The following is a 13,321-nucleotide window of genomic DNA, read 5'->3' on the forward strand; positions in this document are numbered from 1 at the left end:
GAGAGAATTGGGGGGAGAAGGCTACGCGGCGGGTCCCACCCGGGAGAATGGGGTGACTCCCTCAAAACCGTACACAGGGGCTTTGAGGAAGTATTGGAGGCTTAACCTACGTCCCTGAAGCTGGCGGGACACAGTGGGCTGGAGCCTGGCTGAGTCTGGAGGGAGAGCCTGGTGGGTCAGCCACCCTGATGGCCGAGCAAGGAGAGGCGGCCGCCCGGGGACCAGCTTGCGCTCAGAGTTGGTGGGCAGGGGGCTCACAGCGTTTCCAGATGGCGGGATGAGGCCCGTTCAGCAGAAGGAGGGAGCAGGGGGGCCAGGTAGAGAGTGAGGCGACCCTAGTAGGACGCGACCGTAGAGTCCAGGAGCCAAGGCAAGAGTGGAGAGTGGCCAGCCAGCGGGGATGCACCCAGCAGAAGGGACTGCGGTGAGACCCCGGCTGGACTGGGGCCGAGCTGGGGACGGTGGGGGGGGGGGGGGCGCGGGCTGGACGGTCTGGGAGAACCACTGAAGGCATCGCACGAGAAAGAAGCTGCTGGAACTTAAGCGGGGCCGAGAGAGAGAGGCCGATGCACTGCCGCTGGTGGTCCTGGAGCAGCTCCCGGCTCCCTGACCTTCTCCCTCATCCCCGCTGCCTCACCCCTCTCCGCGGTAGGCAGGAATCCGAGCCACAGCTGGGGGTGGGCCAGCTGGGGGGCACCTCGCCCCTGCTGCCCTCAGCCCGCGGTCCGTGCCAGGGGGAGGGGAGGGCGAAGTTTTCCTGTGCAATGAACTGTGGAGCTTTTGATTATCACACTTGCCTGGCCACATAAATCACTGAAATGAGCTGGTGTTCTGAGATTTAAATGACTGGGACGTTTCTCACGTCTAAATGTGATCAGGAAAGTCACGGGCCCCTGATTTTTCCCCGCTGAAAGCTCTAAGGGGAGGCTGCTGGGAGAATGCACGTCCCCGCCCGCCCGCTATGGTCCGGGCTTGTCCGTCCTCACAGGTGCGCCGCTGACCGCGTCCTCCACCCTCTGCATCCGCTCCTTGAGGGCAGGAGCCACACTCACACCTGTCGGCTCCTAGGATTTGGGGCAGCGCTGGGCGCACAGGGGGCACCGTGGAGCTTGGGGGACGGACCCAAATGCCATTCCGTGGCGCTTCATTTCTGTTTCTTTGTCCCCAGTTTTGTCAGTTGGAGCCCCTCGCCTCTGTGCCTGGAAGGAGTTGCAGGTGTGTGTGAGGAGAGAGTGGTCACCCACAGGGCTCCGGCGCAGCTCGGGGGTCCCTCAGGTGAGTCCGGCGGGGCTGACAGGCAACACCGGTTCCCTTCATCCGCGAGCACCCCTTCATCCCAGCAGCATCCCTCCCACCTCCCTGCTCGAAGTAGTTTTTTCCAGTCTGTCCCCCAGCGGACACCCCGCTTCCCCGTCACCTTCCCCGTCACCTCTTTCTTACCTACGCGAGTTACATTTGACATCGCTTCTTCCATCTTCGTTCACTGAGAATTCCACACACGTGGTGATACCGGCGTCCCTACATCTACGTCACTACGCCTGTGTTACAGGCATCACGGCGGAATGAGGATGCAGGGACCGCCACCTGGCTTCCTCTGAACCACTGCCACGTGCGTCGTCCCCATGTCGCTCCAGACTCTGGGGACGCCGAGCTCCGGGACCCGTCAGCCTCCAAGGTGGGACTCGATTCAGCCACGGGGCAACAGCTAAGTCATTTTGCTGAATACCTGAAACTAACGGCACATTGTAAATCAACGCTATTTCAATAAAAGCAAGTTAAAGTAAGTGATGGGGACAGAGTTAGGAGGTGAGAAAAATTGTCTGATGCCAAAAAGCACCTGAGCTGAACTGGAAAGAAGGTGTTTCTGAGGAACTTGGTCAGAAAACGTGGCAGGCAGTCTTCGGGCTTGGGTTGTGTGTCTGCAGCTGTGACACGTGGTCATGACCGCCTGCACCGTTATTTGGAGACTCAGGCGAGACTAAAAATGTCTAATAAGGTGTGCTTCATGTTGATAAGACTCTGGAAGCAAGAAGAGAGTTCTATTGTTTAGTCTGGCAGAAATTACGAAAGCAGCCACAGCCGAAAACCACGCGCCTGATGCTTTGAGCTACGCACACGGAACGCTCTTAAGTCCATAGCGTTTGGTAACGGGGCGATTACTTGCGGTATGTGAATGGAATGATTTCCTCTTGGCCAGAGAATACACGAGGAAGGGAGATTACCCGCCTTATGGAGTATTTGCTGTGTCCCCCTCTGTGGATGGGCCCACCGCTATCCCTTCACTTCCTCCATCGAATACAAACCCTGTCACACACCTTGCCAACCACTCCTCACCTGTGGCATCGTTCCTCGGAGGCGCGCAGAGGATGGCCCAGGCGGAGGTGGGACCACAGGAGAGGCAGGAACCCCCAACCCACTCTCTCCGCATCCCAGTTCCGGGATCCAGGCCAGGCAGCACAGGGGCTCTGCCTGTGGCCCTCTCCCCTCTCAGAGGGAGGACAGGTGCGGAGTTGAGAAACCGAGGGCTACGGGCGCTCCCCTTAGCTTCTGCCCTGGCGCAGGGCAGGCACCGGGGTGCCCTCTTCCACTTGGGGTACCTGCCAGGGATTCCCAGTCCCCCCCAGGACTGCAGACTTCTCCTTCTTCAAGCCTCGCACGGTCTCTGCTTTCCCCCAACAGAAGACCTCGGCACCGTGACCTCAGGGCCACGCAGAAGATGCCTGCCCTTCCAGATCCTTCAGTGGGGGGCACAGGCTTTCATTCCTGCAGCAGAGCTTCCCCGCCTCTGTGCCAGTTGTCAGTGTATCGACAGACGGGTGCCCTCAGGTGTCGGGCACCTCGGCAGGGCCTGGAGCCTCCCTCCTCTTCACTCTCCACAGTCCCTGAGATGTACAGGTATTACCATTCCCTGTGACAGCCGTGACGTGCAGACAGTCTGAATGCAGCAGAGCGTCCTAGCGAGGAGATTCTGGTGAGGATGGGCCCAGTTCCGCCAGAGGCATCTCCGCCCCTCAGCTTTTTAGCCAGAGCATCACTACACGCCGGAGGGGCGGCCGGGTGCAGGGCTGGGGGCTCTGCCCCATGCCCGGGTCGCCGGGCGGACCTGAGCCCTGTGGTCCCCACTGAGCTTTTGAAGTGGAAGGTCCCCCATTCTTCTAACCACTCCAGAATATCCTCCCTGTGGCCGCTTCTCTTCTTCTCCAGTTTCACCCAAGGGTAGAGTTGCCCTCAGCCCATCATGCCCTCGCCCTTCTCTGGCCCTGTGCTGGGAACTCAGAAGCAGGTGTGGGAGCCCGTGGCTGTGCCCTTAGCCCTGGTCGCAGGGGACACGGCCTCTCGTTAGCACGCCGCAGGAAGACTCCAGAACTGACACCCACACTCGGCTTTGGGGGGTTTACAAAACACATCCTGCCCCCCAAAATTGCAGGGATATTTTAAAATTCAAATGGGTTATATTTTCTATGCAAGAGCTACGTCGCTTTCCCCAAAGGTGTTTTCAGGCATTTGAAAAACGTTAGCTGGTGAGTCAGAAGTCTCCTTTTACTCTTTCTGTTTTCTCTGGCTCTGAAAATATATACGTATGTATACACAAGCACACGTCACGCTTGGAGGCGTATCTTCTAGGCTGTAAGAGTGTGGCGGTTGGAATCCTGGTGCCCGGAAGAGATGGGTCTGTGCTCTGCATCCCAGCACAGCGTTTAGCGCATTGTGACGTACGGAGCGTCTGTTCCGTACGTGCACCCTCGTCTTCCCCTGTGCTCGCTGACCTGACCCGCGAGGCCGCTGGGCTGACTTCCCGCGCTCGCGTCACGTGCTTGGAGAGTTCCCAAGGCCGGCAAGTCAAATGTTGCGGCCAGGTCATCGCCTATTTCCAGCAAAATGAGTTCATATCCATTTAGGCCCGTTTTACTGCTCTTTGTTATAACTATTGCCAAGGAGAAACGAGCAGGTTTGGGTACCACAAGGCAAAATAATATTTGAAATTTTAACATATGCTTGTTTCTTAATATTGTAAGCACCCTATTGTGACTTGGGGACTTTTTGTGTTAGTCTTCGATCCTTCTCCCACAGAGTCCGGGAGGACTGGGTGCCCTGGCCTTGGCCGCCGGATGCGCGGTCTCACTCCCTGTGCACAGAGGCGGTATCCTTTGCACCCGGCGGGGCTGAGTGGAGGCTCCAAGCTCGTGTGGCCTGAGACATTCCATCGCAGAGGCTCTCCTAGCAACATGGCAACGCCAGCAAACCCAACAATGACCTTTTGTCGTTAGCTCTATAAAGCCTGTGGCATGAGTCTCACCAGAAAATTCAAAGGATATTTTGCAAGCGAAGAGCGATTTCCAGCTGAAGCTTTGAATCGGTTGCTTTTCCTCCAATCTGCAAATATCAAACTGGACCGGCACCAGATGGTCGCTTCAAGAGCAGGACGGACCCAAAGAGGTGAGTCTGGACCGTCCCAGTCCTGGCTCTGGTTAGGGAACCACCTGTGTACCACCGGCAAGTCACTTAACTCTCTAGATCTCCACGCATGAGCAACTGCTCCTTGGCAGTGCAGGGTACTCGCTAACCGTCCAGATTCCTGGGCTGACACCCGTTCTCCTGCTGCATCAGAATCTCTGGGGCTGTGCTCCACAAACGTGACTTTCAACCAAAGGCAAATAGATGACATTGCTGAACAATCGTAAAAGTGCTTAGGTAACTAGCTTTCTAATTTGTTTACTTGGCGTAAAGAGGGCCCACGCACCCTTAGAATTGGCCTGTTGTGTATATGGTAGGGAGCGTGTTTTTCTCTAATAGATTTTATAAAGGACTAAACCAACCCATTTTCTTTGCTGTTTCTGATTAGCTATCCTCTATAACAGACTATAAATCATGCACCCCTATCAGGAAAACACTTTAGAGCATGTGTTTCCAATATTGGCACTTTCAAAATATTGAATATTAATATCTGTATTTATTTATATACTGTATTGTGCTTTAGTAGGGACATATTTGAATATGTTCCTAATATTAAAAAAATGTTTTTAAAGGAAAAACGTTGAAATAAGCTTTAAGATTTTGATCAGTGAAATTTTTGGTTTAGTACTTTGTGATACAGTGAGATGAAAACCAGTTTGTAAACAACAGAGATTTACTGTATAGCACAGGGAACTGTATTCAGTATCTTGTAATAAATTATAATGGAAAATAGAAAAAGAATATATATATATGTATGTATAACCGAATCACTTGGCTGTACACCTGAAACTAACACAATATTGTAAATCAACTCCAATAAAACAAACAAGAACAAATTTCTGATGTTGGTTTTGAATTTGCTATCTTTTATTACTTAGTTATAATAAATGAAAACATGCTTCACAAAGATACGTAGATTTAAGTGGAAGAAGCACCCTTTTTCCTGCACTTACTAAATTATGATACTGATCTTTTAATTCCCTCCGCTAATTGTCCCAAGGTTTCTTATGGGCTAGTAAATTTCCATTTTTTCTGAATGTCAAATTGATGTTGTTGAAAATTAGAAAGTGTGGCACTGTTTTACATTTCTAACAAACATATTTAAAACGTGATAAAATTCTTCATTTGGAACAACTGGGGGCAGGTTCGAAAATTCTGTTTCCAGAGTTTTCATGTTTGCAGATATGAGTTTTTACATTGTTTGTGACAGTAAAAGCCGTGTAAATCAGAAACATTCTCAAACATCCAGTTTCAAAATGCTTTTTCCGTAGCACGAATTTCTTTCAAAAGTTATTCCTTCCTCACTCATTTTAACATCATTTTCGCAAATGGACAGATTAAACGTATTTACTTTTTGGAAATGTCTGCCAGACTGTGTGTCAACCCCTTATAACCACACCCCCAAAAAGCCAGCACATTTGGAACATTTGTATTTGTAAAAGAATAATGACCATTTCAAATTTAATCACGTTTTTAAGCGCTTTGCCATCAGATATCTTACAACCATCCGAGGGCACAAGAGATTTTCATGGTCATTCCCCTATTTCTTTCTTTTATGACATCCGGTAGCATTTGGGGGGTCTCTGGTTCAGTGTTTTTGCTGCAGTGACATCCTTGTGACATCCTTGTGATGCTGTCAACGAACGTCCAGGGAGGGACCAGTTCTGGGCGTTTTCCTCGGTGTCCTTTCTTTTTTTTAATTCTGCCAAAGCTGCCACTCCGTGAGTGATTATACTTATATGGATACCACCCCACTCCCACTTCTTTTTTTTTTCTTTCTATCTTTATCTTCTCCTTCCAATTTTATTGAGATATACTTGACATACATCACTGTGTAAGCTTAAGGTGTACGGCATCATCATGTGACTTACATCCATCATGAAAGGATAATCGCAATAAGTTTAGTGAACATCCGTCATCTCCTACAGATAAAAAATCAAAGAAATAGAAAAACAATTTTTTTTCCTTGCGATGAGAACTTGTGTTAGGATTGACTCTCTTAACAAATTTCCTATATAACGCACAGCAGTGTTGATTCTACTTATCATGTTGTACGTTGCATCCCTAGGACTTATTTATCTTAAAACTGGGAGTTTGTACTTTTTGACCACCTTCATCTAATTAAAGAAGCCATACTTTGATGAGCATGTATCTTTGTCTGGTGCGTCTTTTCTTTGGCAGCCCATATGAAAGCATTTCTGCAGGTATTTCATTATTGAAACAATCCAGCCGCTCAATTATGGAGTCGTGTTAGAAGGCTTTCAACGTTCATTCTTGCGGCAATCAGCCCACAGTTTGTAATTTTTTCTAACACTTTGCTTGTGTCTTCTAAAGGGTTTTCTAACTAAAGAGAGCGCTTTCATTTTCCATTATTGCTTTATGTAAATTAGTTCTCTGCTGCAGTTTCTCTAACAGTGTATTTGCTATTAGATAAGAAATCTCAAAAGTAGCTTCTAAATATTATAAAAATTTCGTAAATTATTTTAAAATCCTGGATGGAGAATCACACAACCATACACTTCAAACAAAACAAGAGGCTTAGTTTTTTATATTCTGGAATTTTGATTTTAAATTGCTTGCTAACCATGATAATTTTGTTCTGTCATCTTCTAATATAGCAAAGGAACGCTATACACTTAGGTCAGTGTTCATTGTTAACAATAATAGGTGTAAAAAGCTGTATTTCAAATAGACTTTTTGTAAGAACTTTTTAATTTGAGAGAATTTTAGATTTACAGAAGAATTGCTAAGATAGAACGAAGAATTCCCATATACCCTTCATTGCAACTTCCTTTAATGTGGGCGTCTGATATAACCATAGTAAATCCATCAAAACTAAAAAATTAACACTAATAAAGTATTATTAACTATAGACTTTATTTGAATTTCTCCAGTTCTTCCATCATTGCCCTTTTTTTCTGTTCCAGGATACCATGTCACCAAAAGAGTCAGCAGCCAGTGCCACGTAATAATTTTGTGAAGATTTGTTTAGTTAAAACTAGATGATATTATTTGGCATTCCAGTTCATCAAGAAGAGCTCACTGCAAGTGTTACAAGATGCTGAAAGCAGGGGTGGCTTTGTCCCTTTCTTTCCTGCTGTGGAATCAGGACTCTGTTTTCCACTGGACCGGAAATAAGGTTGGTCTAGCTTGTCGGCCGAATTAGGGGCCAGCCTTCGTATGTTTATTAAATATTGGGGAAACGTTACTTCTTCCTTGCCTTTCCTTTTTAAAGACAAAAATTTGTATCTGTAAAAATTCTCAAATTTCCTTTCTATAGCAAATGCCCCTGCTATAAAGAGAGGGCCAGGGTCTTCTGTACCCCCTGGAGCACCCACATCCCATTTTGGGGAACACGGCTCTATATTATATTCATGCTCCTTTGGTGGTCCAGAGAGTCAGCCCTAAACTCGTGCTCATATTCACAAGGGCTAAACTGGGAAAACTGGACACTTTCAGTGTCTTGTTCTGACATGTGCCTGAATTATGGTCTATAATAAACAATTATTGAGTAACCTATTAAGGCAATGAGTACACCCAAATAAATTTCTCCAGGAAGCACCTCTTAGACCATCGCTCAACAAATCGTTAAAACTTCTGGTACTTGTGGCAGGGTGGTGTGGGGAAAACCAGGGGTGGGGGCTGAGGGCCGATAGCCCTGGAGCACCGTGTCAGTCACACCACAAACTTGAGTGACTGGAAATTGAATCCTCGATAGCTATGTCATTCACTTACTGAAGGAACAGATAATGTCGTGGATACTGTTCTGTGCTGCCTGATCCCCCTTCAAGAAGGAGCGACTTCTCCCGCAGCTGCTGGGGATGTGCTAGAAGGCCCTTACCGTCGACCCCCTTTGGGGATTGCCTCAGCTGAAGAAAACTGCCTCACCCCAGGCCCACCTCCTCCCAGGACCAGCCAGCATCCAGTGCCCGATCGATGGGGCATGAAGGCCTGGCCCCTCCTCCCATCTTGGAGCAGCTCTGAGGGGCCATCCAGTTTCTGACTCCCCAGGGGTTGGCTTTGCTGGGAATCCATCGCAGACCAACTTCTCCCTCCATCCAATCCTGCTTCCCCCCTCGCCTCCACAGGAGCACCCCCTGACAGATGTTCTGTACGTGAGTCTCAGCTCAGAGAATCTGCTTCCCAGAAGACCCACCTGCCACACAGAGAAGTCAAACAAGCCAAAACAGTGTGCAAAGGAAAATAAGCACACCTGTGCTTGCGGATGCATCCAGAGATGGTCCTGAGTGTGTGAATGTATACGTATAAAAAAAAAAAATACATGTTTTGGGACTTCCCTGGTGGCACAGTGGTTAAGACTCCGCACTCCCAATGCAGGAGGCCCAGGTTTGATCCCTGGTCAGGGAACTAGATCCCACAGGCATGCCGCAACTGAGAGTCCACGTGCCACAACTAAGGAGCCTGCCTGCCGCAACTAAGGAGCCCGCCTGCCGCAACTAAGGAGGCCGCCTGCCACAACTAAGGAGCCCGCCTGCTGCAACCAAGACCCAGTGCAACCAAATAAATACTTTTTAAAAATGTGTGTATGTATATATGTGTTGGCCATTTTCTTAGAAAAATTGTAGCATCTTATGCTTTTTTATTTATATCATATTTTAAAATCTTAAAATCTATTTTTACATAGTGATACATAAAGTTTTAAAATCACTCGGGCTTCCCTGGCGGCGCAGTGGTTGAGAGTCTGCCTGCCGATGCAGGGGACGCGGGTTCGTGCCCTGGTCCGGGAAGATCCCACATGCCGCGGAGCGGCTGGGCCCGTGAGCCATGGCCGCTGAGCCTGCGCGTCCGGAGCCTGTGCTCCGCAATGGGAGAGGCCACAACAGTGAGAGGCCTTCGTATCACAAAAAAAAAAAAAAAAATCACTGCCTACTATGCCATTGTATGGACACACCATGTAATGGCCACCGTTTGAGTGCCGACTGTTTGCTGGGCACTCTTGCACCCTCTTCGTATTTATTCAACACCTATTTATGGAGAGCCTGTTATGTGGAGACACTGTTCTAGGTGCTATTCGCTCAGGCTTCACTTCAGCCTTAAAATGTAGCTCCTGTGATTATCCTGATTTTACAGAGGAGAAAACTGAAGTTTAAGTAACTTGCCCAAGGTCACAGGATTAGTGAATTCATAACCAGGCAGCTGGTCTCCGTCGCTTCAGCGTTTAACCCCCCCACTAGCCCCCTCCCCAAGCCCCCTCCTGATGGGTAGTCAGGCTACATGCAGCTGGCGGCTGCTATAAGCAATGCTGCAGTGAACATCTTTTCTCATGTGTCTCTGGGTGCCGTTTCCCCACTTGTAAAAAGCGCTGAGAAAGGGAAACAGGTGAGCTCATTATCTTACCGGATATCTGTTAGCAGTCCCAGGTCATTTTAAAAGGTGCCTTTCTCCAAAATTAGGGATTTAAGGAATCAAAAAATACTACGTTCCATTCTTAATATGAAAATCTTGGGCTAAGCCTTTGAAATACTTCCATGCTGGCCCTGCGTGTTGGATGCATATTTGCAGATAGGGTAATACCTGGATTACCATCACCAGCATCCCTGGTGGGAAATGGAATGTTTTTATTAAAATTTCTCTTGTTTGCGTTTCAGGAAAGAAATGAAAGCGGATCCACAAGCCAGGTCTGGTTTTAATCAGAGCCTAATCTTTATGAGACAACGCAAGGCTGAGAATTTTTTAATCTGATATTTTGAAAGAAAAATCCATGTTCCAAAATGATACAAACCAATCGGCCTTAGAAGAACGATGGAGAAAAGAAATCTCTTGCATAAAAGAGAAGCAGGAAATTCCAGAGAAGTTTCACAGGGAGGAGGGGAAAACCCAAGGTCTGTATCGCTATTTATGGTCTTACTTCTTCGTACGGGGTAATAATCTGGTTTTGTTGAACAACCGAAATTCGGTTTAGCGGGAATCACAGCATTCTGTCTCCCTGAAGTGAGAACATAACTGAACATATTACAAACCCACTCTGTGTCCCATGATCCATTGGCCCTTGAGATAAATATTTCGTCCTCTTCAGGGACTCTTCCCATTGTGGTCGTAGATCCATCTCATATTAGATGATTTAATACCTTAGTGATTTGGAACGTCTCTGTAGACATTGCTGAACTTTTTATATTTTCATGTACATTCCACTGATTGGGGGCAAAAGTTCCGATTGGCAGGACTTCAGGGTGGGTTGTTGAAATTTATAATCATTTTCATATAATGCTCGGCTAGAGGGGGGATAGTGAACTCTCAATCTTCCAATAAGCTGCAAAACTATTAATGGATTTCTAGGTCATGTTGTTCAGGCTTTACACTCAGTGGAATATATTTTCCATTAAATATGAAAGTGCTCCAAGTACGTTTTATACCAGGTGTGTTAACTTTACTGTTTCCTGGAGTGTCTGTAATTTCAAAATTAATCAAGTCTTCTTTTATGTGCTTTTGCATGAATTCTGGCTTTCTTTTGAACAGTCGTAATGACTCAGAGATGGAGACTAAAAATTGGCAAGAAAAAGCCAATAAAAGCATAAAGTCCAGAGTTTCAGAGAAATGAGATTTACCAAATGATATACAGTATAGTTCCCTCGACCAGAGATTTCAATGTTATATTTATTTGAAAGTGCCTCGTTTAGTGTTTATTTTTGCCAGTTTCATAGCAGGAATCAGATCACAAAGATTCAATGAGCAAATCAAACACCATTTTAAAATTCATCCTTGGAGCATAGGCGTGTCTCTTCTTATTCCATTGTCTTATCTCTTTCCAAAGCAAGACATTTAAATTTTTGTGTGACTAAAATCGTCACACGTCAGAATACCGTAGGACTTAAAACTCCAAATGTTTTGGCTTACACATTTCAATTTCCTAACTCCACTGCAAAAAGAAAAAGAACACTGGATAAATTAAAATAGCTGATGTCTTCCTATCGTTAGTCTCCAGTTATTCCTCTTTGCGTACATCATGCGTGTTTACTCGGATAAATACAATTGCCTTTTCTTCGGTTGCTTAAATCTCTTTGTCTACGAAAAGTAGAAAGAGCTCATCCATTATTTAAGTTACTATTTCTATAACTGAATTAATACACACATCTACCCGAGCAAAGAGGTTGACAGAGTGAAGGTCCGCACAGAGGTTCCGCTTGAAGTCCCACCTGATCTCTGTATGGATACGTAATAGTGAAAGCACGTTGCCAGAAATACCAGGTTTTAGTGCTATGATGATGGCGTAAATGATACTGTAAGAGGAAGAGACCCTCAAATATTTTCAACGTTTAAAAGGATGTTCTCCTAGTTTAAAAGATGCCTCTCTTACTCTCTTAATTCTCCAGGGCACAGAGCAGGAGGTCAGAGCTGTTACATTCTCCTTTGCTGAGTGTAGGTCAGGCTGATGTATATCGATTGCCCTGGATTTTTCAGTAGAAAAACTTGGAGTTTGAGCTTTCCTTCAAGTTATCAGTCCAACCTCACTCTGCCACTGCTTGGGTTCCCCCAACTTCAGTTTCCTGGCTGTGACCCCCAAGATTTACACTGGCCCCAGTGGCTGCCTCTGTGAAGGGAGGACGTGAAGCAGAAGAGAATTTCAGGGCAGCCCCGGACAGGGAGTCAGGGGAAAAACGTGAAGTTTGCGGGAAAGTAGGGTCAGGCCCTTGCCCCATAGGCCTCCACAGCTGAACCTGCGTTCGTGTATTTGTTTCATAGATGAATTGACATACTTTAAGAGAAGATGTATTCTCTTCTGAAATATTGCCTTGTACATTGCAGCTCATGGAAGATGGCCCTCTGTAGTGGTAAAGTGAAAAGCACACACACACCTGAGCTGTTGGCAACGTGTATTTTTGAAACAAATACATGGGGCTTCCCTGGTGGTGCAGTGGTTGAGAGTCCACCTGCCGATGCAGGGGACACGGGTTCGTGCCCCGGTCCGGGAGGATCCCACATGCCGCGGGGCGGCTGGGCCCGTGAGCCGTGGCCGCTGAGCCTGCGCGTCCGGAGCCTGTGCTCCGCAACGGGAGGGGCCCCAACAGTGAGAGGCCCGCATACCGCAAAAAAACACACACAAAAAAACCACACAAATACATGGTAGGGGGAATGTGGGAAAGAGAGAACAGAAGAACTGTTCAGTAACAGGTGTCCTGCTTAGAGAGGTTCATTTAAGGAATTGGCCCATGTGATTGTGGAGATGGGCAAGTACAGCATTTACAGGGCAGCAGGGGCTCAGGCAAGAGATAAGTTGCGATCGTGAGTCCAGAACCCACTGGGCAGGCTGGCAGGACTTGTGTGTGGAGTCTTGAGGCAAATTCCTTCTTCTCCCAGAACCCTCAGTGTCTGCTTCAGCTGATGGGATGAGGCCCACCCACATTACCAAGGGTAACTCCCTCCAGAGTCAGCCGCTTGTAAGTGTTGATCGTATTGACAAAGTGTCTTCACAGCAACATCTAGACTAACGTTTGAGCAAACAACTGAGCCCCATAGCCAGGCTGACACATAAAATTAACCCTCGCAGTATTTCCCCCATTATAAAGGAGGAGACTGGGGCTTGAAGAAGGTAAGAACTCGCTCGAGGTCAAACCACGAGAGTGAAGTAACACTGTGCAGCCTCAGTGCTTATGCTCGTAATCACAGACCCTGGCTGCCTGCTTAGGTTACTTGCTAACTTAGGGAAGACGCTCTAAAAGAGAGGCACTTGAACCTGGTGGGTTTTGATTTAAGGCAAGGGTTTGAAACACAGGGCAGACAAGATAGGGTAACAAGGACCAGATTTACCCTCTTGCCTGAAATGACTGGAAACAGAGATAATGTGTATGAAACAAGAGTCTGAAAGACCCTGGATATCGGGTAGAAAAGGATAGCGATCCTTGAGAGA

At 47.4% G+C, this 13,321-nt stretch overlaps 1 long non-coding RNA gene across 1 annotated transcript in view; it reads left to right on the plus strand.

Annotated features, from left to right (window-relative positions):
- LOC113628431 (uncharacterized) overlaps nucleotides 1-13,321 on the plus strand; it is a 202,674-nt gene that overhangs the window by 92,550 nt on the left and 96,803 nt on the right. The window contains exons 2-5 of the long non-coding RNA XR_003436097.1: nucleotides 1,169-1,275; nucleotides 1,383-4,437; nucleotides 7,383-7,594; nucleotides 10,065-10,298. This is a non-coding gene — a long non-coding RNA (uncharacterized LOC113628431). The remainder of the gene's footprint in view (nucleotides 1-1,168; nucleotides 1,276-1,382; nucleotides 4,438-7,382; nucleotides 7,595-10,064; nucleotides 10,299-13,321) is intronic.

This window comes from Aethalodelphis obliquidens, unplaced genomic scaffold (assembly GCF_003676395.1).
Source record: "Aethalodelphis obliquidens isolate GAN/ISIS:26980383/991018 unplaced genomic scaffold, ASM367639v1 scaffold23, whole genome shotgun sequence".
In the NCBI taxonomy this organism is placed as follows: domain Eukaryota; kingdom Metazoa; phylum Chordata; class Mammalia; order Artiodactyla; family Delphinidae; genus Aethalodelphis; species Aethalodelphis obliquidens.